Consider the following 27,789-nt stretch of genomic DNA (forward strand, 5'->3'; position numbering starts at 1 on the left):
ATTACTGGTAGAGACTACCTCTGAAACAATCCAGAATAAAGTGGGAGCAATTTTCTCAACATATTATTATGTGCAACTATGATATTATTGTAATTTGAATCTTTAAGACTAGAAGCTCAAAGCTCAAAAGGTGATTTTCTCTGAGGAACTTGTCTTGAAATTAAGTACACGAGAAGCTGTGTTATAACCACATGGTTTTCCAGTTGTACTTCATCCAAACAGGAATCCTTCTTAAAATATAAATATTAAAAAGCAGACCTAATAATTCAAAAGAGGATGCCATCGGCCAAAACAAAATCAAGAATATAATTTAGAACCTTCTACGATATTCTTTCATTTTATTCAGTTTATCGAAATTTTAATCCCGTGTTTGAAGCTTCCAATGTGTTCTTTATGATTCACCCTATTTGGGGTCATAAAAGCACCTTTTGGCCGGGTGTGGTGGTTCTCTCATATAATCCCAGCACTTTCGGAGGCCAAGGCGGGCAGATCACTTGAGGTCAAAAGTTCAAGACCAGCCTGGCGAATATGGCGAAACCTTGCCTCTACTAAAAATACAAAAATTAGCCAAGCATGGTGGTGGGTATCTGTAATTCCAGCTACTTGGGAGGCTGAGGCACGAGAATCACTTGAACAGCTAAGGCAAAGGCTGCAGTAAGCTGAGATCACACCACTGTACTCTAGCCTGGGCAACAGAGCAAGATTCCATCTAAAATAAAATAAAATAAAATAATAAAATTAATGCACCTTCTTTTCTGGGCTTCAGGTCAACTTGCAATCAAAAGCCATTGCTTCCTTTAAAGCTGTGACTATAGGTAACTCTGTTTAGAAAGTATTTCAGCAGAATTATTGACACTGGAAAATACTCAGCATCTAAATGGGCCTTCTTTCCTTCTGCATGGTATAAAATTGAGGGGAAAAAAGGGGAGACCTATTTAGGTAGCAGGTTGATGTTTTAGTTCTACAAAAAACACAGTGACAAGTGTCTTTTCCTAGATGAAAACAAACATTTTCTTTTGCTATAAAGGGAATGGATGTAGCATTAGGAACTCAAACCATGAAAGTTCAGAATGGTTTAAGTGTTTGTAAGGAAAGGAAAAAAGGACCAGGGGCCGTTAGGGTGCACTGAGCATGGTCTTGGAGGAATTTTAAGGAAATAGAAAGTATTGCTTCACCTCCTTTTTCTCGGAATGTGCCAGTGTGTATTGCCATATAAATATGTTAATAAATATGCATGCAATATCTGTTTTTAAGGTTCTATTAGTTGCTACTTACCTACCCCTATTCACTCAAATCCAAAAGACAAGTGGACATCAACTTCTTGTTTCACTTAGTGAAATCAGGAAATTCTTATTCATTTTTCATAACATTTTATTTATTATTATTACTGTTTTGAGACAGAGTCTCACTCCATCGCCCAGGCTAGAGTGCAGTGGCATGATCTCAGCTCACTGCAGCCTTGACCGCCTGGGTTCAAGCAATTCTTGTGCCTCGGCCTCCTTCATTCTCCTGAATAGCTGGAATTACAGGTGTGTGCCACCATGCCCAGCTACTTTTTGTAATTTTTTAGTAGAGACAGGGTTTTACTATGTTGCCAGGCTGGTCTCAAACTCCCGACCTCAAGTGATCCACCCACCTCAGCCTCCCAAAGTGCTGGGATTACAGGCATGAGCCACCACGCCTGGCCCAGTTTTCATAACATTTTAACACATAAATTCCAGTACCACTGGTTGTACGCAAGGTAAATTTTTCTAAATTATTTTCTGAGGTAAACATAAATATGGGAATCTTTTTTCCTTAGTGGATCTTGTAAATAGGTGAGGACTTACCTTGCTCTCCTACAAAACTTTCCAAGGAACAATAGCTAACGTTGAGCCCCACACAATCCCAACCTTGAGGCCTGAGTCACATGGCCCTGCTGTCCCTGCCCCCTATGCCTTCCAATGCCCCTGTGGATCCAATTCCCGTTTTAAATATTTTTCACATGAGGATCTATTCTATGACTCCCTGTTGCCCTTTCCTCCTAGGGTCACTCAGAACCACCACTCCCCCTTATGGTGCCCTGTAGACTGGTTATTGAACCAGAGTCTCAGCTGATGCTGGGGCTGTAATTCTGCAAACCTCATTGCCCCATTGCCATCTGACTCCCTTTTTTGGCTCTGCCAATAGGGGGTGCAAAAGGAGGTAGAAGCTTGGAGGATGGATAACTTCTCATTTGCTTGTTGGTCCCATGAATGTCATCACAGGCAGGCTTCTTTGCCCTGGCCACAATTGGTTCCCATTTCAGCATCATTTTTCAGCCCCTTAAAGGTACCAGCACCAGATGATTGAGTGAGAGCTGCTTCCTCAGAGGCCACGGCCCCAGCCCTTCGAGGGTTCTTCCCATAGATTTTAGGTTCTGTTAACCCCAAGTTCTTCCATTACCCCCCTCCCCTGCAGGCCTAGGAGTGGCTGTTGTCTTCAGTAGTAGCAGCTACCTCTGTTACCTCCATGTTCCCACTTCCTCTTTTCAGTCCTCTAATGCCTATTTAACTGAGTCTCTATATTCAATATTAAGATTAAAATAACAGGTGTGTTTCTCCCTTTCTCAATCGCATTTTGATTGAGACTCAGCTCTACTATAGGCCTCTAAGGCTCTGATTTCTCAAACATGCCACGTGGTGATGGAAGGGAGTCTGGTAGCATTTCTTCCCATTTGTCCAGGCTTTACTGTCTCCTTGTTGAGATCTGCGTACTTATATAAAATGACCCCCAAAGAGGAATCCTCCTTTTGGGACCCCGCCTCCCCACTCCTCACACACATTTCTACTGCAACTCTGTGATACCTTCATGGATTGACCACACACCAAGGGTTCTGCCCAAGGGTTCTCTTTGATATTTGCTCAGAAAAACCTATCTCCCTATCCCAAATAGCCTGGACTCCAGGGCATTCTTATCACTCATTCCATCCTTCACAAGATAACTGACATTTTACTCAAGGTGGCTGCTTAGTAGAGAGTTGGCCCCTGCCCAGAAGGACATGCCTTAGCTGATCCAAGGACTCTAGACAAGCCCTAAGATTCCTCATTTTGGCCCCCAAGGCACTTTTTCTTAGATACATTTACATTCTTAAAGCTAAAGTGGACCTTCGAAATTATTTAGCATCTATTCTAACCTTTCATTCTAGGGAGCATCTATAAATTATATATTTTTAAAAATTACAATAGTAGATGAATAAAACAAACATAAATGGTTAAATAGATAATTCAGAGAATATGAATTTTTCCCATGTCTGATGCTGTAAGGCAGTCAAGAAATCCAAAAGAAATATTTTATATATGTATGCATTTTTTAAAATAAAAATATATACTTTTAAATTTTTATCTTTAACCTGGCTCTACACATTGAGAGTTACCATCTCAATAAATGTCAGGCTCGGGAACTTGTAAATTCTATAGAGAACTAAAGCAATTTTCCTGTAATTATTCAGCAGCTGTCATTCCTGGAAACTGTAATTGCAGTGAAATAGAATGTTCCCAAATCATGATGAGGGGAGGCAATGTTCTGTGATCTGGGGCACGCAATGCCAATGAGGAATACAGCATATAATCTGTGTATCTAGAATATAAAATGGAAATACTGCTAGGGCATATGAGGCCACCATTTGTTCAATTATTCAAAATCTCTTATAATGTTTTGGTCTCTCAAGCATCCATGGCCACATTCTGATATGATTCTGCATATCAGAATGTTCAAACCTGCATGTTCAAACCTGCATGTTCAAACCTGATCTCTGATTATGGTATTCTCATCTCTATAAAACAACCACAAAGTGTGGTTAACAGAAAAGTACCACTAGATAGGAGGAATAAGTTCTAGTCTTCTGTAGCACTATTGGGGGTGGCTATGATCAACAACGATTTATCGTATATTTTCAGCTAGCTAGAACAGCGGATTTTGAATGTTCTCACACAAATAAATGATGAGGATTTGAGATGATAGATATGCTAATTACCCTGGTTTTATACAGGATCATTATACATTGTATACAGGTATCAAAATATCACATTGTACTATATGTACAATTGTGTGTCAATTTAAAATAATAAAAAAAGTAAAACTCCCCCTTCTGTACATTGAAAATGCACTTTTAAAAATGAATTCTGAGTTTCTTTTCCCAATGAATGTAAAACAACAGAGTTGAAAAACAGGGTTGGTTCTCTATAGTTATTTTTAAATATCCTCTTCCCATTTAGGGCTGTGGTTATCTACTAGTTATCTATTGACATATAACAAACTACCTGAAATCTTAGCAGCTTAAATCAGTCAACATCTTTTATTTCACAGTTTCTGTGGGTTAGGAATTCATGAGTACCTTAGATGGGTAGTTCCAGCTCAGGAGCATTCATGAGGCTGCAATCAAGCTGTGGACCAGGGCTGCCGTCATCTGCCTATTTCTAAGTATTTCATTCTTTTAGCTGCTATTGTTAACTGGGTTTTTCCATTATTTTCTTCAGTTTGTTCATTATTAGTGTAAAGAAATGTATTAATTTTTGTGTTGATTTCATATCCTGCAACTGCTGAATTAGTTTAGTAGTTTCTAACGGGTTTGTGTGTGTAATCTTTAAAGTTTTCTCTCTATATATATCCACGTTACCTGCAAATAGAGATCGTCTTTCTTGTCAGTCGAAATCCATCATGAAAATAGCACTGCAGAGGACTGATATACCCCCGTACTGGTGGGAATCAGCTGGGTATGTGACCTTGGACTTAACTCTTCATATTTCTGGGCCTGTTTCCTCACCTGCCAAGTGAAAGAAGCATGAGGAAAGAATGACACTGGTCTTAACTGGCCTTCTACAGTCATTATCGTATCTACAGTCATTATCTCATATAATGTTTAAAGCAGAAGCAAAATTCTAAGCAGTGAGAACAGAGAGACTAAGCAATCAGGAGGACCACCTACCCTGCAGCACCCAATTGTAAGGCAAAGAATCAAATCCCATTCAGCCTTACCATAAAACCAACTGAGTCAGGTACTACCCAAGTCCACTTGCAGCTGTCAAACCCCTGTGCCTTCCACCAAAAGTGCCCACATACTTTATTTTGAGCTCTGTAGTCCCAGAGAATTGCTTTTCATTTTTTTTTAAACAAAGATCCTTTAAATGCAAACCATTTGTATCATTTCCTTGATTTTCTTTTCCCCTGTGGAAACTAACCACTTTTGTACAGTGACTTCATTTTTAATTCAGGAAAATAAATGATTGGTATGTAGGGCAGTTTCCGGCTCTCCCTGTGTTAGGAAACAAAGGATCAGGGCTTAGCTAGACATGTACCTAGTTCCATTATTCCTTAACATGGCTATTCATAGAGATGTTCCTCTGCATTTCATCTCGCTCTTTCCTTGTGACCTAGGGTAGTAATAAACCTCCAAAGAGCTGACTTGAGGCTAAGAGTCCAAATTTATTACATCTCAGATAAATGTTTTATGAGGCTTTTGAGAACCTTCTATTGACTTCACTAAACCATTTCTTTTTCTCTACATAGACATGGATTGTTTAAAAATGTATTTCATATGGTTATTTAAGAGGATGTGTCTTTCTGCTAGCCAGATGATTACTGTAGGATTATAAGCATATTGTTGAGACTTTAGTACATAAATCTCTCAAAAAATTCAAGGAATGTATAGGGCCTTTGGTTGCTTTGTGTACCTTTCCCTTTATGAAGCCACCCTGGTACCCTGACCTCTGTCACACCACCCTGGGGCTCTGATGAATCTACAACTTTGAAGGCCATTCTCATGTGCCTTGTTGATTGATGGCCTTCTTCTCAAAGCTTCAGGAGGTTAGGAACACATTTTCCACTACGGGAACATTTTCATATTTAAAATTAAAGCTGCAGCACAGTTCTGTGGTTAGAAGAGTAGCATTTTTAACTAAGGTGCCACCAAGTCACACATGATACAGATTCATCACTTTATGGTATTTGCCATGCTTGACAAACAGAGCAAGATACTTCTGAAAACTCAGGCATTGGTTTCTAGCATCTGTCCTTGTAAACCTATTTTTTGAAAAATGTTCACATCCAGCCTTCTTTTGAGAGATTGAGAAGTAACAGGATGACTTTTTACCCAACCAAATATGAGGTTCTCTTATGAATCAGGAAGAAGCGTACAATGTTTATTTTAAAGAAACTTCTTATTTATAGCATTTTGCCTATTGGAGTGCTGGAGCTAACTCACACCAGCCTATAAAAGTTGACTGATTTTGTCCCATGTTTGAAAAAGAAGAAAAACTCACATTATGCAATGCCTACCATGTCCTTTTTAAGATGGTGGGCTCCTCAAAAAAGACATTTATTTTTTTCCCCACAGAATGTATAACTTATTTGAGGAAAGAAGGAAGACTGGAAACACCAAACAAAGCAGTGTAACCTTGACCACAAGGACAAGTGGAGTCCAAGAAAGAAACAGAAAGGAGTGGGCACATATGGCAGAGACCATGGAAATGCTGGAGTTTGGGCTAGGTCTCTAAGGACAGGCAGGACAGGAAAATGGGCAATCAGGTAGAGAGAACGTCATGGAAAAGTTATGGTAGGCACATAGAAAGAATAAAAATCTACCATGAATGAGAAAAGCAAGCATAGAGCATGTGAGTGTAGTGATGTGGGGAGAGCTTGCAACTGTGGGACCCAGTACAGTTTGTGCTGTGTCTCATACACATCATATGTCTTCTTATTCTGATCCTCAAACCGAGCCTGAGAGATGAAGGCTACTGAGGCTTAATTGGTGCAACACAGCTGTATAAGCCTGTGGTCAGAACAACAAAAAAATTGTCTTCTATCCCTGGTTCTGCATTGTCCCACAGTACCATGTTGATTCCACTTATCTGCACTTTAAAGCACGTAATACGGAAAAGCAGCAACAAAAGAGAATTTTAAATGAGTAAATATATTTAACACTTTCTGGTTTACTCTAAATGTGTGGATGATGACAGTAAAGTATAACTTACGAGTAGGATTGCTTTCAAGAGTTCAGACAGGCTGGGCACGGTATCTCACGCATGTAATTCAGCACTCTGGGAGGCTGAGGCAGGCGGATCACTTGAGCCCAGGAGTTAGAGACCAGAATGGGAAACACAGGGAAAGCTCATCTTCACAAAAATTACAATAAATTAGCCAGGCATGGTGGCACACACTGTAATCCCAGCTACTTGGACAGCTGAGGTGAGAGGATCACCTGAACCCAGGGAGGTCGAGGCTGCAGTGAGCTGTGATCACACTACTGCACTCCAGCTTGGGCAACAGAGTGAGAACCCGTTTCAAAAAAAAAAAAAAAGCATTCAGATACAATTTCTCCGCAAGGCATCCAACATATCCGAGCCCACAGGCTTACTGTAGTCAACCCTAACTCTTGACAGGAAGCAGAATTATAACCAGAGCTCAATTTCTAAGGAAAAGAAAACACACAACAACTAAAACATAGTGTTATCTAAACTATGAGGGCTGGATTCTTAGGCCCCCTGAGAGTCAACTTTCCTAAAAGAAATATTTTTGTTCTTTTCCCCATACCATATGCTAAACCTCAAAAGGAATAAACAAGAACTGAACTTTTGAGTTTAAAAATTTCCAGTAACTTGAATCTCGTATGGTGTTGAGCAAAAAAATCCAGAGACAAATGGAATACTTCATGATTTTATTTCTCTAAAGTATAAAAAACTAAGCAAAACCAATCTGTGCTGTTAGAAGTCAGCGTTGTGGTTATCCTTAGTGGCATGGGAGTGGGGGGTATGATGACAGGGATCAAAAGAGAGCTTTTGGGGTGTAGATAATATTCAGTTTCTCTGAGTAGTGTTTACATAGGTATGTAAAAACTCATCCATCGGTGAAAAAGTTACAAGTATTAATAAAATTCTGTGTATGTTTCATGCACGCTTGAAAGAAATGCTAAATGTCAGTTAGGGGTTGATGAAAGTAAGGATCCATCCAAGCCCGTAGACACGATGGATTCCACCTACAGACTCAAGATCTGTGAATCCCAAGCTAATAATCTCTGTTTTAGAGCATGTTCTTGGCCTATACTCAGACTTACTAGCCATTTAACAATAACATACTTGATTTTGGTAAAATGGTTTAAATTAGTGTAACATATAGTCCAAGGTTTCCTAAATAGTTTAAATTTTAGTATAAAGAGAAATTGTGCCTCTGAAAAATAAGAAGAGTTATCTGTAATGACCCTGCTTTACATTTCTGCCCACATTGATTTTTATCTGTATTGACAGTAACTATATTAACTTTTGCGGCTTGCATATTTGGCTTCTCTGCCTTTTCTTGATTTTAGTTTTCCACTGCCATTGTATGAACCCAATTTTATGGGTTTCTTTTATTGAAAGCCATCGTGTGTGTGCATGTGCATGCATGTGTGTGTGTGAGTGTGTGTGCACGCTTAAAAGGTGTGATGTAACTTTGGGAGGCCAAGGCAGGCAGATTGCTTGAGGCCAGGAGTTTGAGATCAGCCTGGCCAACATGGTGAAAACTCGTCTCTACTAAAGATACAAAAATTAGCCGGGTGTGGTGGCACACGCTTATAATCCCATCTACTTGGGTGGCAGAGGCACAAGAATTGCTTGAGCTCGGGAGGCAGAGGCTGTGGTGAGCCGAGATCATACCACTGCATTCCAGCAGCCTGGGTGACAAAATGAGACTGTGTCACACACAGAAAAAAAAAAAAAAGGTGTGATATAAATACATAAATAAGAGTCACTGTCCTTTGGTTGCAGAGCCACCATGAGGATCTGGGTCTCCAAGGCCTTCAGACCCATGCTGTTACCTAAACCCCAATATCTGCATATTCCTTGTCAATGTCATGTTTCCAAATATTTGCAACCCCTGGTAAATACCAGACATAAGATCTAGAACTGGCTTGTGCTGTGATTGAATATGGATTTGTATTTATGTGAGAGGGGTTGATCTCCAGCAGAAAGGAATTGCCTTTTAAAAATATCTAAATATAGAACAACATTCAGTATGCTGGAGTGTTGCACGCCTGTGGCCTGTCATTGAAGGGCAGCCGGAGGGTCTGCCAGGACTCATCTTTGGCAACAACATAATTTCCTCTCGCATTTTAATCTTCCCATTCTCCATTTAAATGAGTTTTTTTTTTCCCTGTACTAATTTTATTTTTAAAATTCTAGACTTGGGGGAAAATTAGAAGAGTAATATATTCATTATTTTTAAAGATAATCAACATTCTGATTTATTAATTTTATGGTATTGTCTGCATGATGTATAACAAATCTATTCTCTGGATTGGAAAGGGGCCTCCCAGGGAAGCCAGAGAGAAAAGATGGATGATATCATGAGAATTTTCATTGGATGATTGCATGATAATTTTCTTGGCCTTTATTTAGCAAATGCTGTGGGTGTGCTGTTTTTCACTGTTCAGCTTGAGAGTGAACATGACAATGGAATGACTCCAATTTAGAAGTAAGGCCATCCTTAAACATGTTCTCCATTCTTCTGCCTCTATGACAGTGACGTGATAGTACCTGACTCCTCTTTAGAGGCAAGATCACCCTTAATTATTCTCTCCATCCTTCTGTCTCTACAGATGAAGCAGAAATTACATGAATCATTGATAATGTGTTTCTCTTACAATCATCAAAGTCAGGTCCTTAAAACTTTGGGGTCTGAATGCCCACCCTTGCCAGCCAGCAAGGGCACAGGATCATCCTCAAACACATTTAAATGGTCTTCCCTGGAGCCAAGGATTAATAAACCTGTTAGAGTCCTCCAGACAAGTTCATGACTACAGGTAGATGTTTTAACAGTTTTGACAAAGGAGAGACAAGACATTTTCTCCCTATCACTTCCTATATCTGCTGTATTTAAGGCTTACTGGTTTAATGTTCTTTTCCTCTATTGTAGCCTACGCTCCTTGTGTCTCATGGGTTCAAGCCTCAACATCTTTGTTCAAATAGGCCTGACCCTTGAGCAGATAAAAATCTAAATTGGAGACCTAGGACCAACATCCATGAAAAATAAGGCATAGGCTCACCTATCAATGCTATAAATGCAATCAGAACATCAGTATACAAGTCCTGAAGGAATGAGAAATATCAGGCAACTCTCCTTATTCTATCTAATCTCCTTATTCTAACTCATCCTCTGCATAATTGTTCAAAAAAAATCTTAAAACTTTTATTTCTCTTATTTGCCACCCTCCTGTTCCTTTTGCATATCACAGAGTAATAACACTGAACAATGATGGACAGCTGACCATTGCTGGGCATTATCCTAAGTGCTTTACATTCATTACCTCATCTAATACTTGTAACAGCTCTCTGGGGTATGTGCTGCTCCTATCCACATGATTCAAATGAAGAAATCAAAGATTAGAGAGATTAGATAAAATGCTGTGGAATTCATAGTACTTTTCACCAAATATTTCTATGCCTCCACTTTCAGAGAACATGCTAGGCTTGCACCTTGTCTTTGACTGACACCATATTCACTGAATATGGCCCATGAGATGTTTGTGGAAGTGACAAGTGTCATTTCCAGGCTGAGCACTGATTGAAGCCCCACGACTCTTCAGGGCTCTCTTTTCCCTTCTGATGGTGGCTGCATTAGCAGACTGAATCTCAGAGTGAGGAAACACGAAGAGAGCTCCCAGCTGCCTTGCAATGTACATGTCATGTAAGAGATAAACATTTGGGGCTGTTTGTCACTCTAGCATAGCCTATCCTCTCCTGACTAATAGAGGTGCCTCCTATATTATATGGCTGGTCAATGGCAGAGATGATCTGACCTTAGAGTTCAAGCTCTCAATCAGAATGATATATTATCTTATTTAACATTAGTCATGTCAATGAGATTATCTCAAGCATTTAAACAGAAGATAACAGGAGAGAATTTAATAGCAGCGAAATAAATGAAAGAGAGTCAGATGGAGGGAAGATGCAGGAACTCTTGAAATTGAAGAATGGTAGGGAGAACTGATCATCCCAGTCCCCCTGACCCTGCCAGTTCTCCAGGTATGTTTCAGTCTAGGGGCATGGATATGGGAGCATTTGAGGGATCTCATGAGATTTGTGCCTGCATGATTGTCACATTTTCATCCAACAGAATTTAATGAATATAGAACCAAACTCATTGTATTGTCTTTTGTTTTTGTTCAAGACATAGTTTTTAAAGGACATTTTCTTCTTCACTTGAACATGAAACACGGCATAAAAGTAAGCAGGGTAATTATTTCAATGAACAGTTTCCTAATTTTCTCAGATCTCAACTTGCTCAAAATTCCTCAATAGCTCTCCATTGCCTATGAAATAAAACCTAACCTTATTAGCATGGACTAAATACACCAGGGATCTGGCTTCTGACTCATCTGCCCCCATCCTTTCCCATTACATATTACACCCCAGCGGCACTCATTAATAGTAATGCCCTCGAAATGCTATGCTCTCTCCTGTCCTTGCATCTTCACGCATATCATTTCCCAAAATGACTTCCCTGATTTCCATACCTGGAAAACTCCTATTCATCCTTCAAATGGTAGCTCAAAGCCATCATACCCTATCGCCCCCAGACCAACTACCTCTCCTCTCCCCTATGTTCTGAATGCTTCTTATATGTCCATCAGCAGAGGGTCTCAACCTTGGCTACATACCTTGTGAGATAGGAATAGCACTGGGTAGTTGCAGGAGGATGGAAAAACCCAGACAACAGCTAAAACAAGAACTAGGCAAAGAAATCACAGGATAACAGAAAACCCCAAATAAGGGAGAGAAAATAACAAAAATCTTGGTCAGGGTGACATGTCCATGACTCTTCTGGGCAAACTAACATAAGGGAGAAAGGGGAAAGTAATGGGGAGTTGGGGCAGGGCTGAAATCCCCTTCTTTTCCAGAATATCTAATGATTATTTTACCCCTTAATTAAAAAAACACCCCCAAAATTAGAAACCCATACTCCATTGTGGGCAACTCATTCTCATGAGCACACCCACACTTTTTTCTTTTTTTTTTTTTTTGAGATGGAGTCTCACTCTGTCGCCCAGGCTGGAGTGCAGTGGCGTGATCTCGGCTCACTGCAAGCTCCGCCTCCCGGGTTCATACCATTCTCCTGCCTCAGCCTCCCAAATAGCTGGGACTACAAGTGCTCACCACCATGCCTGACTAATTTTTTGTATTTTTCATAGAGATGGGGTTTCACCATGTTAGCCAGGATGGTCTCGATCTCCTGACCTTGTGATCCACCTGCCTTGGCCTCCCAAAGTGCTGGGATTACAGGTGTGAGCCACCACGACTGGTCACTTCTTTCTTAAGTGTGTACCTTTGCTTTGCAATAAAAGCTTCTTGTCTTTCACATAATTCCAACTCATGCCCAAATTCTTTCTTGTGACAGTGTCAAGAACCCAAAAAACTGGCTGGGGCTGGGGTCTCACTGGTGTCTCACAGTATCTTTTAAAACTCCGCAAGTGATTTTAATATTTGAATACTACCTTTATTTCTTCCCCAAATTGAAGACTCCAGACAAGCTATAACCATGCTTTTAAATCTCTTATAAGCCTAGTGCCTAGCCCTATATACGAAAAAATACATAGAGCTTGAGCAATAACTTCTCTTACAATATTTTTTCAGTCACTAATGAATTCTTTAGAAAATAACTCCTGAGAGTAGCAAAAACTGCTTAATTCAAGTTGACCCATTTTAATATTTTTAATATTTCTACCAGCAAGTTTAGTTTATGTTTCTAAATATATCCATCTTTGACAAACCATCTTCTATCACACTGAGAGAGGAAGGGAAGCTATCCCTCCAGAACGGCTATTTTTAAATGGTTTTGATATATCTTATTTATTTAGCAATATCATAATTAGCAAGTTAGTTGCTTTCAAAAGTAATCATTGCCTGAAATGGGGATAACATGGGTAATTACCTAGTAGTGTACCTGGTCCATGCTGTCAACAAAAAGAGTCAAACTCTTTTTGACTGTTCCATCAGTCTTGAGGGCTCTGTTTTAATGTTAATGCTGGTCAGCTGTGCCTGGATTCCAATGGGAGGAGGGTATAACGAGGCATGTCCGACCCCTACTTCCCATCATGGCCCGAACTTGTTTTTTAGGTTAACTTTGGAATGCCCTTTGCCAAGGGGAGGGCCCATCAGTCTATTGCATGGCTTGAGTTTTGGTTTACAATGCTGTATGCTCAGTAATGTCAGCTGTTATCATTGTGTGCTTCCTCTTTCAGGAAGGGCTGCCTTATTAAGTCACCTCACAGGAGGGCATCTGTAGATAACACTAAAAGAGGAAATAAGATGACTTGCCGGTGCTTTCTTTCATTTATGCACAGTCCATGAGATTTCCTGATCTCTTTCATCACAAACAAAGAGGTGTGTGTAGCTTTAGAAATTTAGTGGACATGCTACCCATGTCATAAAGAAGAAACTGTTTCAGTTGTTTATCTCTTCTCACTCTATTTGGCTACTGCTATATAGGGCCTGCTTTACTAGACCATTGTTTTTTCCTCAAATCTCTGATTCTACATTTACATGAGAAGCCTTTAGACTGATTGCTCTGAGATTAGCCAACTCCTTCCTAGGTTTGATCACACAATTCCACTCCTACACAATTCCTTCTCTCCTAGGTCTTGTGATTCCCCATTCCCTAGCTGAGTCATTCAATTGCAATCACATTTAATTGTCTCCACCTGAGTTGCTTCTTCTTTGGGCAGCCTGCCTTTGTCAAGCAATTGGAGGCAACATTTATTTATGCACATAGCATTTCTAAGGATCCATGGTACAAAGTGACTCTTCCAGATGAAGTGACAGCTCTCCACATGATGACAGTGACATCTAAATTAGCTGCAAGTCTCCAGAAACAGGCATATTTCAATCTAATTTTTATCCAGCTCAAGATGAACTTAAAAAGTTGTTTTCAACCCTTGGTTTCATACTTTAGTTAATACCATGCATTAATTCAATAAGATTTTTGTTTTATAGTTATGTCTTCAGTAGTGGATTCATAATTATGACCATAACTTTTCACTGACTAGACCTTCAAAAATTGATAAAGGAGGCACAGAAGAACAAATCTTGGCATAGACTAGCTAGTTGTTGAAAAAATCCTTCTCCTCTGCCTCCTGGGCACCCAGCCAGTCTACATTTCCCAGCTGCCCTTGCAGTTAAGTGTGGTCATGTGACTGCATCCTGGTCAATGGAATGCCGACAGAAGTAAAATGAGTGACTTTCAGGTCTAGCCCATCAAAAACATCCAGGCACCATCCTCCGTGTTCTTTCTCATTGGCCGCTGATAGCAGCAGGAGGCAGACAAATGTCTAGACAGATAGGGACAGGTCCCTGGTGAAACCCCACCTTCAAGCCAAAGACAGTTTAAAGCCTGAAGGCCAAGTTACAAGTCAAATCCACGGACCGGATTGAGAACCTGTCTTCCCATTTGGTGTGCTTTCCTTTGATTTATCCCCACCTTTCACTGATTTTACATATACCTACTCTTCCCTTATTGTTTTTACACTATGCCCACCTTTGATTGGTGCCTTTGTTTTAACCTTTTTTGCATACTCACACACCAACTGAATGTTGCCTTTTCCAATACTACCTATGGCCTGCCCCTCTCCTATCTACTGTGCTTATAAAAAACCCAGACTCAGTCACACTGGGGGAAGAGATGACCTGACTTTGCAGAAGAGATGATCTCATTTTGGGGGAGAGGTGACCTGACTTTGGGGCAGAGACCACCTGACTTTGGGGGAGAGGCCAACTGACTTCAGGGGAGAGATGACCTGATTTTGGGGGAGAGACAATCTGACTTCAGGGAAGAGATAACTCAACCTTCCCATCCCATCTCCACTGAGAACTGTTTCGTCGCTCAATAAAATTCTCTGCCCTCATCACCCTTCAACTGTCAGTGTGACCTCATTCTTCTTGGATGTGGGACAAGAGCTCTGGACCCACTGAATGTGGGTACCCAGAAAGGCTGTGGCACTGGCCCTCTGCCCTCACCAGTGGGGGGCAGCACCCCACACAACAGAAGCAGTGGCGGGGCCAAACCAGTGCCAGAGCCATGCTGGTCCTGGAGCTGTGGGCCAGAGAGGACCAAGAGGCTGACTAGCTGCTAACATGCTGCAGTCCATCTGACTGTGAACAGCAGAACAAAAAGAGCTAATTAGCACACTGTAACACCCACTCTGGGGCTTTGGGGTCACAGGCACCCCTGCCTTGGTACCACCACATTCCCCTTGGGGCAAAATGCCTGGTCTGGCAGCAGGCCCTGCATGGAACTTGCTTCTGTGTCGGTACTTGGAGTGGCCAGTTGGACCCTGCACTCACTCACTCATATGTTCCCTCCCACTAGGGCCTGAGGATGCAGTTGTTGCAGCTGCAGGAGTTACAGGCTGGAATGCAAGACAGATGTGGTCGGGTGGGCCGTGTAGAGGGCGTGCCCCCTGCTGCAAGTCTGGCAAAGGGGCAGAGAAAAATCCTGTGTCACCGTGGCCTTGTAAGTCCTATGTTAAAAAATGCAAAGCCACAAGATGCAAGAAGCCTGGGTACCAAAATTATCACTTGGAGGAATGTTACCCATCTATCAAGAATGCCTCTCTTGGACCTTACATGAAAAGGAAATACATTTCTATTTTCTTAAACCACTGAAATTTGGGGTTTATGTATTATTGTATACTTTCACCTTAACTGGTAAAGATAAATGCTGTACTTCTTAAAATAAAGTACTATTTTTCCCCTAATAACAGGGATTTTTCATTGTCTACTATTTAGAAAATACTCCATACTAGGTGTTAATGTCATCTGAAATATTTTTTAGGAATAACTCTCTGGAAAATACCTTTGTTAGTCATAACATTCTTTTTCCTGAACATGGAAGGTAAAGGAGGAAAAAACCTCAACTGAGATGCATTATTCTAGGTAAAGTTCTAGCAATGACTCAGGTTATTCTAATAACTAAATTAACTCAGCAAATCAAGGAATTTTGGGAATTGCAACTTTCTCAGGCCTCCAAGCCATGATACAGTCAATGTTTCAACAATAGTATTCTACTTTACTACTAGGACACAACTTGGGCTTTGCTAGAAATTTTCTCAATATATTTCAATACATATGGAACATTTTAAATTATTTCTTACATAATATTTCTAGCACTTTGAGCAATTTATTTGCGATCAGGGCAATCTGGATATGAATACATTACAAACTACTAGGAATAAAAGTCTGTTTGTTTTATGTATGATTATACAGAATTAACTAGCTGGTCATCAGACATCAGCTAAGGTCATCCCCACCCACCCCTTTGTAATTGACCTGAAACTGACTTGAATTCCCAAAACTTGATTAACTCAATTTCCTCAAATATCCCGAGCATTTTCACACAATTTAGTGAACGAACATTTGGAATGACAAGGGAATCTCTATACTAAAAAGCAATCATTTAAAATATGATTATTATGTATTCATATATTAAAGAAAGGACTCTGACCTTCATCTCTTCTCCTCTCATATTTCAGCTCTCTTTCAATTCCAGTTCATGTTACATACAAAGAATTTGAACTATTTCCTTGTTTCACTATCTCCTTTCAGATCATGTCCTCAGAGTTTCATTGTCTACACCTAAAGCACTCAATCAATGTAATCCTAAGTAAAGCAGCTCCAAAGGCTCAGGTGACATCTGTTAAAATAACTGCCCTTACACACACACACGTGCAGTTTCCTTGGTTTATGGTTCTTGGTGATTCTGAAACAGTGAGAGAAACAATGAATTTTGAACATAAGAATTAACATACACGTTATACACATACCTGTGAATTGTGAATCTTATTGAAATGCAGAGTCTGAGTCTGTAGTCCATTCCGGGGTGAGATCTGAGATTCTACATTTCCAATAAACTTCCAGTTGATGCCAATGCTACCAGCAGTTGGGCCACAGTTTGAGTACCTAGATTGTAGAACATTCAAATATTCATTGTAGGGTAGAAAAAAATCTCACCCATTGTAAGGGTCATGGCTGTGGCATCTATAATACAAGAGAGATTAATGAGAGAAAATCATACAAATCTGTTTAATACAAATTTTACATGACATAGGAGTCTTCAGAAATGAAGACTTAAAGAAACAGGGCAAACTTTTTATAGATAGTTATGCGTAAGTATTATTGGGGGACAAAAGGGTACGATCTTGTGAAATTAAATCATTCAGACTTAAAGAAACAGGGCAAACTTTTTATAGATAGTTATGCGTAAGTATTATTGGGGGACAAAAGGGTATGATCTTGTGAAATTAAATCATTCAGACTTAAAGCTGTTGGAACTTTAAATTATTTTGAACTTTGAGAGGAATGTGACTACATGGCATGAGTCATGTAGCATGCAACTGCAACTTCTACTTTTTCCTGCAAATGATTTGGAAAGGCCTTGTGGCACCAGAGATAAGACCCCCTTCAGATCATCCCCCCTCCTCGCAGAATGTTAAAGCAACCTACCTTGGAATGTAGCAAACTATAACCAACCAAATTGCTATACCATATATATTGACCTTGTATGGAAAATGTTGCAACTCTGTTAACTGCCTATGTAAGTGAAACCTTAACTTCCCCACTTTGGAACGCTGACCCATTCTTTCATCGTCAGTGTTTCTGGGTGTCCGTCCTCAAGCTTTGCACTCAAATAAACTCGAATAAGCACAGTTGATTATATTTTCTGAGTCTCATTATTTAAGGTTGACAATCTAATGGTAATAAACTAGGGGGAATTTAGCAAGGCAGGTTTGTTCAGATTCTTTTTTGTGTTTCTGTGTCTTCAGAGATAGGGACATTCCTTTCCTCAGGTATAGAAAGGACACCTCTGGAATGAAGGTTTTATGGCCTACTTTAGAGGAAGGTCAGATAATTCTTTTATGGCCTGCTTCAGGGGAGAACAGTGAAAGAACGCTAAGAGTAACCTTCCTGCTTCTGCTATTATTTTAAATGCCAAGGTGCCATTTTTGGGGGTAGCATATCCTGAACCCCATAACTATCCATTTGCTGGTATTGTTCCGGTCACCTACGAATCACCTGGAGAAGAAGAGCGATTAGAAATACGGCCAACTGTCAATGATGGACATTTGGGAACTGAACAATGAGATCCCTTGGACTCGGGAAGGGGAACATCACACACCAGGGCCTATCATGGGGAGGGGGGAGGGGGCAGGGATTGCATGGGGAGTTATACCTGATGTAAATGACGAGTTGATGGGTGCTGATGAGTTGATGGGTGCTGACGAGTTGATGGGTGCAGCACACCAACATGGCACAAGTATACATATGTAACAAACCTGCACGTTATGCACATGTACCCTAGAACTTAAAGTATAATAATAATAAAATAAAATAAATAAATAATTTTCAATGGTTAAAAAAAAAAAAAAGAAATACAGCCAACTGGACCCTCTTCCTTAGAAGTTCTGATTAGGCACAACTCTTTAGAAAACTCTTTTGATGAACCTAACATTGGGAACCTCTGATTAAGGCTTCTGCTCCTCAAAATGGGATCCTCAAACAAGAAGGACTAGCAGCCTTCATGAGCTTCATAGATATGTAGAATCTTGGGTCTTACCCCAGCCTTACTGAATAAGAATTTACATTTTAACAAGAATCTCAGTTGATTTGTATGTACATTGAAATTTGAGAAGCGCTACTCTAGAATATCATAACAGTACAGTGGAAAGAGAGAACTTGGGATATTTTAAGTGCAAAACATTAACATCATCATAGCCAATACTCACTGGAGAGTCAGAAAGTACGTTATATTAGTAGGCTGTTTTACAATTCAAATTGTTTTCAGACATGTTTTTCTTATTCAGTTTAATCAGTATCTCTCAATATCCTCTGGGAGATAGGTATTATTCTCCTACTTTTATAAATAAATCTTGGCTTATTACTGAGGTTAGAAACTAAGTTGTTTTTGTTTTTTGTTTGTTTTTGAAACAGGGTCTTGCTCTGTCACCCAGGCTGGAATTCAGGGATGCGAACATGGCTCACTGCAGCCTTGAACTCGTGGGCTCAAGTGATTCTTACACCTCAACTTCTCTAGTAGCTAGGACCACAGGCACACGACACCATGCCCAGCTAATTTTAAAAATTTTCTGTAGAGGCGGAGTTTCATCATGTTGCCCAGGCTGGTCTCGAACTCCTGGTCTCAAGGGATCCACCTCGGCCTCCCAATGTACTGGGATTACAGGTGTGAGCCACTGCATCCGGCTGAAACTAAGTTTTATTCAACGTGGTAAGACTCATACATTTTAAAAGGTAACATTTTGTATCAAAGGAAGAATCCTTAAAACAGAACTTGAATCTTAAGACAGTCTCTCGGTCAATCAGTTAGTACATGTTTATGTGAAGAGGAAATTTACTTGCTCGTCCTGAACTTATTTAATGATGTTAAGCCTACTAAGTTGTAAATTAAGCAAGTTTGGAAATGGGAGCTGTCATGCAGTTGAGGCTAGATATATTGTTACAGTTTTTGTGATACAAATATATTTTTCATGCAATTATATACAAAGCTTTATATTCAGTGTCATGTTTCTTCAGACAACTGTTGAGGCTTACTGTCAGCTGCACTATTCTTCACTTACTCAAAAAACATTTCTTAAATACCAACTACAAACTGTCTAGGTTTTGGAGGTACAATATTGAGTGAGAAACAGTTTTGATAGTTGAGGAGTTTATAGGCCTAGACAGAGGGCGACTAACTGCTGTGAGGAAGGGGATAGGAGAATCTTCAAAGACAAGGTTATATCTCCTAGAAGTCTGAAAAGACCAAGTGAGAGCGGAATAAGAATAAGTGAAGGAAGGGCATCCCAAATTGAGGGAATAACAGGGTCTGAGACATAAGATTCTGAATGAACTGGAAATGTTTGGGGAGTAATGATTCATTTTGACCAGAGTTTTGGGGAAAAGGGGGGCACATGGATTAGGAGGATGAGGAGGTAGCTTAGGAACAAACTATGGAGCCTTAGATAATATTCTATAGATCCTGAACATTTATTTTCTCTGTGTGTGTGTGTATGTGTGTATGTGTATATATATAGTGATATCAACAAACAGATAATAATAGATAATAAATTTTAAGCAGGGCTGTGAGTGACCTCTAATTAGGTTTAGGTTTAGGGGAAATAATTCTAGGCACAGCATGGAGGATGGCCTAGAATAGACAGAATATTCTGAAAGTACAGAGGCTGGTTTGGAGGTGGTTGTTTAAGTGTTTAAGTAGAGGAGGTGCCTGATTTGGGAGATGTTTCTGGGACAGAATCAGGACTTGTTGCTTACTTGGGTGTAGGGAAAAGGAGAAGTTAAAGATACTGATATTTTTATCTGGGGACTCTGGGCAGATGATGATATCACTAGCTGAGAGAGGACATTTAGAAAGAAGAGCAAGGTGGGATGAAGCTAAAAAGGTTGGCTCTTAACATGTTGTCATAAAAGTGCCTGTGAAATAGAGAGAACAGGAACCAAAGAAGCTATGGTTTTCAGTCTCAACATGTCTTCTTATTAACAGTCCTATTAATTGCAAACGGGGAAAAGGTACCGTAGTGGACAAACATGGAGGACACCACCTTAACCAAATGATTAATCAATACCAAAGTGATGATGTGTGCCTCCTGACACAATACACTGATAAGGACACAACTTCACTTATAAAGTTCTTCTACCAAAAATCCATAACCTGATTCTATTCAAGAGAAAACTTCAGAAAACCCCAAACAAAAGTACTTGGTACAAAACAACTGTCCTGTATTATTCAAAACTGTCTAATAGGACATGGCAGTGAAATGCAGTGGGTCCTGGACTGCGGGGGCTGGTGGTGAACTGACGAGCTCCTCTTGCAGCCCACTGCCACCTCGTCAGCTCCATAGGCTGCAAAGTCCGGCCACGTCCTCGTGCCACAGCAACACTCCCCGCCCCACCCCCACTCTCCTCCCGGCCACTTTCTGCGCCTGCGTGCATCCGGGCACCGCATGACTGGAGCGTTTGGCTCGCGGAGATCAACATGGCGGTGTTGCCGTGCGCCCGCATAAAACCGTCCGCCTACTCAGATGTGGCTGAGGGAGTGGATTGCTGCTGGTCATCTCTATCAGAGGTATCTGAAAGCTCCCTATCTGAAGAAATGTGGTTGGTAGCCTCAATCCTCACCCGATTCTATAAAATAAGAAGCCTCGAAAACTTGGCTGGGCGTAGTTCCTCACTCCGGTAATCCCGGCACTTGGGGAGGCTGAGGTGGGCAGATAGCTTGAGCCTAGGAGGTCAAGACCAGCCTGGGTAACATGGCGAAACCGCATCCCTACAAAAAATACAAAAATTAGACAGGCGTGGTGGTGTGTGCCTGTAAAGTCCCAGGTACTGGGGAGGCTGAGCTGGGAGGGTCACTTAAGTCCCGGAGGCGGAGGCTGCAGTGAGCCAAGATGGCGCTGATGTCCTACTTCAGCCTGGGTGACAGAGCGAGACTCTGTCTTAAAACGAAACGGAAACCTTTCTGTCACTTTCACGCATTTAGTTTACATCGTACATTAGAAAGGAGGGCAAGATAGCTGCCAGTCACAGTATTAACTGCTCCAGCTTTTAGCACGAGATGAACTGTACTAGGAAGTTTCAGACTCACAAAGTATGCTACATTTTTCGTCAGACCTACGTAGTCTGGGAGCCTAAGAGAAAGCATATGAGACAGACACTAGAGATCCAATATATGGATTACCGATATGTTGAAAAGAAAACTCTGAGATAAAGGGAAAATAAAAAATATTTGAAGAAGAGAATAAAGTTTTCTTGAGCTCGAGAAAAATGTTTCATCTTCCTATGAAAAGGCCCTGTCGTGGTCAAAGGAAAATTGACAATAATTGCCCAGTACCTGAATGGGAACAATAACGTTTTAAATTTGAAAGGAAAAGAATGCCACAGATTTCCAGAAAAAAGGAAAGATTTTCCACAAAGTACATAATCAGACTTTGCCTGAGTGTCACATGATACAGGATACACGAAGCAACATATATATATTTTGAAAGAGAAGGCTGTGTGTGACTCAGTAATTCTATATCAAGTCACATGTGAAAGCCACAGAAATAATTCTTGCCTATATATGGGCCCTGAAAAAGTTTATTCACAGATGTACTATACATGACCAAAAGATTAATCAAAATAAAGACTTTCTTTTCTTTTTTCTTTTTTTTTTTTTTGAGATGGAATCTTGTTCTGTTGCCCAGGCTGGAGTACAGTGGTGCCATCTCGGCTCACTGCAACCTCTGCCTCCCGAGTTCAAGTGATCCTCTCTCCTCAGCCTCCTAAGTAGCTGTGATTACAGGCATGCACCACCACACCTGGCTAATTTTTGAATTTTTAATAGAGATGGAGTTTCACCATGTTGGCCAGGCTGGTCTCAAACTCCTGACCTCAAGTGATCTGCCCTCCTCAGACTCTCGAGGTGTTAGGATTACAGGTGTGAGCCACTGCACCCGGCAAAATAAAGACTTTTGAAGTAGAAGTACATAGTACAAGTCCTGATGGTGAGTGTAAAATTCAATTAAATTAGGAAATAAGTCTGAATAATTACTGTAAATATGGTTTAAAAACCCTGCAAATGTTGAAAACAATTTGAATATTAACCTATTTCATTTTTAAAAAATACTTTTTAATAAAAATAATTTAGTTCTCTTAAAAATTGAGATTCGTTAAAATAAATATACTAGATAATAGCAATATTTGTATCACTATCACATTTTCTAAATTTGAGAATTGCCCTGTGGTTACATTAGAGAATGGCATTGTTCTTAGAAAATACTGAAGTGCCACTGGGGAAAGGGACACACCCATATACTGTATACATATATACACATATATACATACAGATATACACGTTTACACATATGTGTGTATATATATATGAGAGGGAGAGAGTGCAAAAGTGGCAGAACATTAATAACTGGTGAAGCTGGATAAAGGGCATATGGGAGTTCTTTGTACTGTTCTTGCACATCTTCTACATATTTGAAATGATTTTAAAATACAAGTTTAAAAATTTTTAAACTTTACAATTTTAAAAATATAGGGTCAAGACGTTATTGATGTTACGGTATGAGCCATTTCCATGCAGTGGTTGGGGCAGAAGCCAGTTGAGTGAGTTTATCAAGTAAGAGATGAGAAAGTAGAGAAAATAGGACATGACTCTTGGACCCCTGGGTGGAGTGACTTCTGAAATAAAATATTTCACCTACTTTCACATTAGGTTTTACCCCTATATATTCATTCTATGCTATAATGTAACAGCACATAAATTCTTCAGGGCTAGCATCATTTTAAACTAGAAAGAGTGGTAGTGTCATGTGAGGAAAGAGAAGTACCAGCATCCCAAAGATGCTGTTTGTTGCTGGTGATCACAATGCTGCATTCTCTCCAGTCCCTTCCCTTGGAAAGTATTTAGTTCCTGCAAGTCTAGGCAGGATTCTTGGGTAGAGACAAAAGTGACTGTTTTATTGGCTCTGGCTCTCAGTGGCTACCTCATTATACTCTTTACTCATGAAACTGAACGGAAATGATTGTGTAAGCACATTACCTGTTATTACCGATAATCACACCCACCATGGCTGCTTCTTGGCTGCCCAGCTAAATGTTAAATTTCCTGCTATGTCAGGGAGGGGAGAAAACCGGACCCGAAGAAAAACACAGGGAAGAGATAGGCTGTCAAGATAAAAATGTTTGGTGGGGTAGGGGAAATTGAAAGATCTGGTCAAACGTTACAAAGTTGCAATGATGTAGGATGAATAAATTAGAGATCTAATGTACAAAATGAAGACTATAGTTAATAATATTGTATACTGGAAATTTGCTCAGAGAGTAGATTTTTGATACTTTTATCACAGAAGAAAGATGGAAGGATAACCATGTGAGATGAGATGATGGATATGTTAATTTGCTTGGCTGTAGTAATCACTTCATTGTGTATATGTATATCAAAACATCATGTTGTATACCTTAAATATGTACAATTTAAAAAGAGGAACATTTATGGGAACTTTAATTTGTGATTAAAGTACTTTTAAAATATATGAGGAACATTTAAATTACATATGTAATTCCAATATCTCAGCAACATTATGATTTTCATTTGTTTGGAGTTCCTTTATTCATATGAACATATTGTTTCTAAGTTGATGAGGCAATATATATTTTATGCATTTATATATGCTAAACATTATACTACATTATTTTAGAAACACTTTCTTTTGATTTTATATTTGTATCATGAAAGTTTTAATAACTGTTACATCTCATTGTATTTATACATAATATATATATACTTTAATCATTTCCTTATTATTGGATGTCAATACTGTTTATTTATTTTTATTTATTTATTTCTGAGATAGGGTCTTGCTCTGTCACCCAGGCTGGAGTGCAGTGATGTTATTATCTTGGCTTACTGCAACCTCCGCCTCCTGGGTTCAAGTGATTCTCCTGCCTCAGCCTTCTAAATAACTGTTACAACAGGTATGCACTGCCATGCCCTGCTAATTTTTTTTGTATTTTTAGTAGAGATGGGGTTTCACCATGTTGGCCAGGCTGCGACGCTGTTTTTTTTTTTTAATTATTTTAAATAACAGCTGTAAATGTCTTCATACATGTGGATTTTTCTCCTTTTAAATTTTCATATTTCTTAAATTCCAAGGTACATATTTTTTTCTTTTAATTTATATCAGGATATATTTTAGTATAAAGATAGTAGTATTTTTTTCTTTAAAATATGTTATTAAATTAATATTGTATCTTAAAATTGAAACTGCCTTAGAATTGGAGAAATATAATAGTTCTATAATATAAATTAGAAATAGAGGGTTTACTGAGTCAAACAAATTTATGATACTTGGTAAGTATATCAGAATGTCTTCTAAAAGGATTTTATTGCTATTTTCTACGGTTTTGCTATCTTGAGATTTGACTTCTTTTGATTTTTAATAGTTTTAATAAATGCAAATGTTTTCTCATTATCATTTTAATTTAGCTATTCTACTCTTCATACGTGAAGGAGTTTGGGTATAAAAAGAACAAAAGGCAACATTTGAAGATATCTCAGAAACCATTCAAAAGGAAAAATCTTGATGATTAGTCAGTAATTTAGGAGGGAAAAAGTGAAAGGTGCTGGCTCTTCCCTTTCCATGTTGTTATGTCTGTTCCCCTGCCATGCAAAATTAGACGGATCCTGTACAGTGATTTATTTATAGAATTATAGGGTTTTTGAGCTAGATAAGCCCTTAAGGATCATCTGGTTAAATCCCACATTTTATATATGATTAAGTAAAAACCCAATGAGATTCAAATTGTTCAAGATTTTACAGCTAGTAAGTGCCTGGACTGAAATTTGAAACCAAGGTTCCAGACCTTTCTACCAGGCACACTGCCTTTCTGGTGCAAATTCCATTTGAGAGCTAATGACATATCTACCAGTCCTTGACATTTAGGCTGGACAGTATAGGATTTAAGTTTAGGATATTATTAATTCTTACTAAATAAAGTACTCAAGAAAGTGAATGATCTCAGATTTAAGATTATAGAACTAAACATGAAAAAAATTGCCTATATCTAAATATGTTGCACAAATGTAGAAGTGTATATCCTATATTTCCTGTAACAGGCTTATGCAATGAATTCTGAGTAAGGTGCCTTAAGTCTAGTAATTCAGATTGTAGGTGATTAAGCCCTCTGGAAAACTGAATCGCCGTGATCTTAAATTTTTCTCACTGTAGATTTAGTCTCATTGCTTATTAAATATTGCTCACCTTTTCCAAACCAAATTAACATCCAAATTTTCCATCTAAAAGATGGCATATTTTATCCCATCATCTTTATTGCTGTTATTTCCAGACATTCATAATTTTATAAAATGTTCCTACAACTGTTAACCCAAGTCATAGGCTTTATCAGTCTGGCCCTATTTAAATTGTTTCCCCAACAATTTCTAAGGTCCCAGGGTAGTGCCTCATAAATACTTAGGACTGGTCACAATCTTTTACACCTGCTTCTTTGTCTTTCTTCTGGACAGGAATGTTGATGGGCACCACTCTCCTCTCCTGATGACAACTCTTGATGCATCCCTACTGTGACAAGGTTAGTCCCTCTCCAGATTTTCCATGTCTAAACTTTGGTGAAACCATAATCCTTAAAAAACATATCTTGAAGATTCCAGGAAAAGGAAATTGAAAACAGAGAATAACTTCCAACAGCCAAGAGAAGTAGATCTTTAGAGTTAACAAGTCCAAACCCAAAATATGAAACCCTGCCTAATTCCCAGCAGTCCATCACGTGGCAGGGAGGCAGCTCAAAAGGAAACAGGTAACTCCAGGTATCTCCTTATCTGGGAGTTTAGGTTCCATGCCCCCCAGCTTAAAGAAAGAAGCCCTTCAAATTCTCTCAAGCCTAAGCTGGGCTTTATTTTCCTGCCTGGAATTTTCCTCGTCCCGGATGTGGGGTGGTAGGAATCCTGTAGTCGAGCCACTCAACAATTGATCTGGGCTTCATAGCTTGAACAAAATAATCACAATCGAAGGCAGTATATTTTCCAAAGTCTGGCTTGCGCAGTCTTAAAATTACCTCATTGTAAGAAAAAACTGCTTTAGAGGGAAACTATACATTGTCTAGCCCAGAGGACACCCACCTCTCTGGGTTATCTGATTCTAAAGGAGCTATTTTACAATGCTGTAAATTATTGATGACTGATACCAATGCAAAACACTTATTTATAGACATCAAATTGTTTCCTGTCCAGTAGAGGGATAGAGGTTCAATTGACTTCCCTCTCCTACTGTGAAAAAAGGCTCGTTTTGTCTCAATTTGCGTATTCATTTCCCTATTTCACATCTATAACTGTGTCTGTTCTTTGTATTCTCCTTTGAACTGGCTGATACTTTAGCATTTTCCTTATTAATGAGTTAAATAAAATCTTTAATACGTGTTCGTGTGTGTTGTATAGGAGAGTCACGATTTTACCATTAAAAAAATTGTCTTTAACACCATGTATGAGACCCTGAAGTATGGTTAGTTTTTGCTACATCAAGTTTAGTTTAATTCTTCATTACATTTTACCATCAGCATAAGGAAAAGAGGTGATCAAGTATGTGCCCACCCCCACCATAATATTTGGAGTTTTGTGTGTGTGTATGTGTTTTTTGTTTTTTTGTTTTTATTTTTCGAGACAGAGTCTCACTTTGTCACCCAGGCTGGAGTGCAGTGGTGCCATCTCGGCTCACTGCAACCTCCGCATCCTGGGTTCAAGCAGTTCTCCTTCCTCAGCCTCCTATGTAGCTGAAATTACAGGCACGCGCCACCATGACGAGCTAATTTTTGTATTTTTAGTAGAGACAGTGCTTCACCATGTTGGCCAGGATGGTCTTGAACTCCTGACCTCAAGTGATCCGCCCGCCTCGGCCTCCCAAAGTGCTGGGATTATAGACTTGAGCCACTGTGCCTGGCCCCACCATAATATTTGTATACCCACAAAATACACATGCATGTACACACAGTTCCCCAAAATAAGCAGAGAACAGTCTAAAATCCACATGAAAGAAGAAAATACTCTAATGCAATAGAGGCACAGTTCTGGTGATCCATCAAGCAGAACATGTGCTATCTCAGCTTGAAGGGTCTGCTTTGAGTTACTTCCTCATATACAGGAATTCTACAAGAATGTAGAATTTTCATCTGCATCAGGGTTTCTCAGCCTCAGCACAATTAACATTTTGGATCAGAAAATTCTTTGTTGTCGGAGCTG

The sequence above is a fragment of the Colobus angolensis genome, unplaced genomic scaffold (assembly GCF_000951035.1).
Source record: "Colobus angolensis palliatus isolate OR3802 unplaced genomic scaffold, Cang.pa_1.0 Scaffold450, whole genome shotgun sequence".
NCBI classification, from domain to species: Eukaryota; Metazoa; Chordata; class Mammalia; order Primates; family Cercopithecidae; genus Colobus; species Colobus angolensis.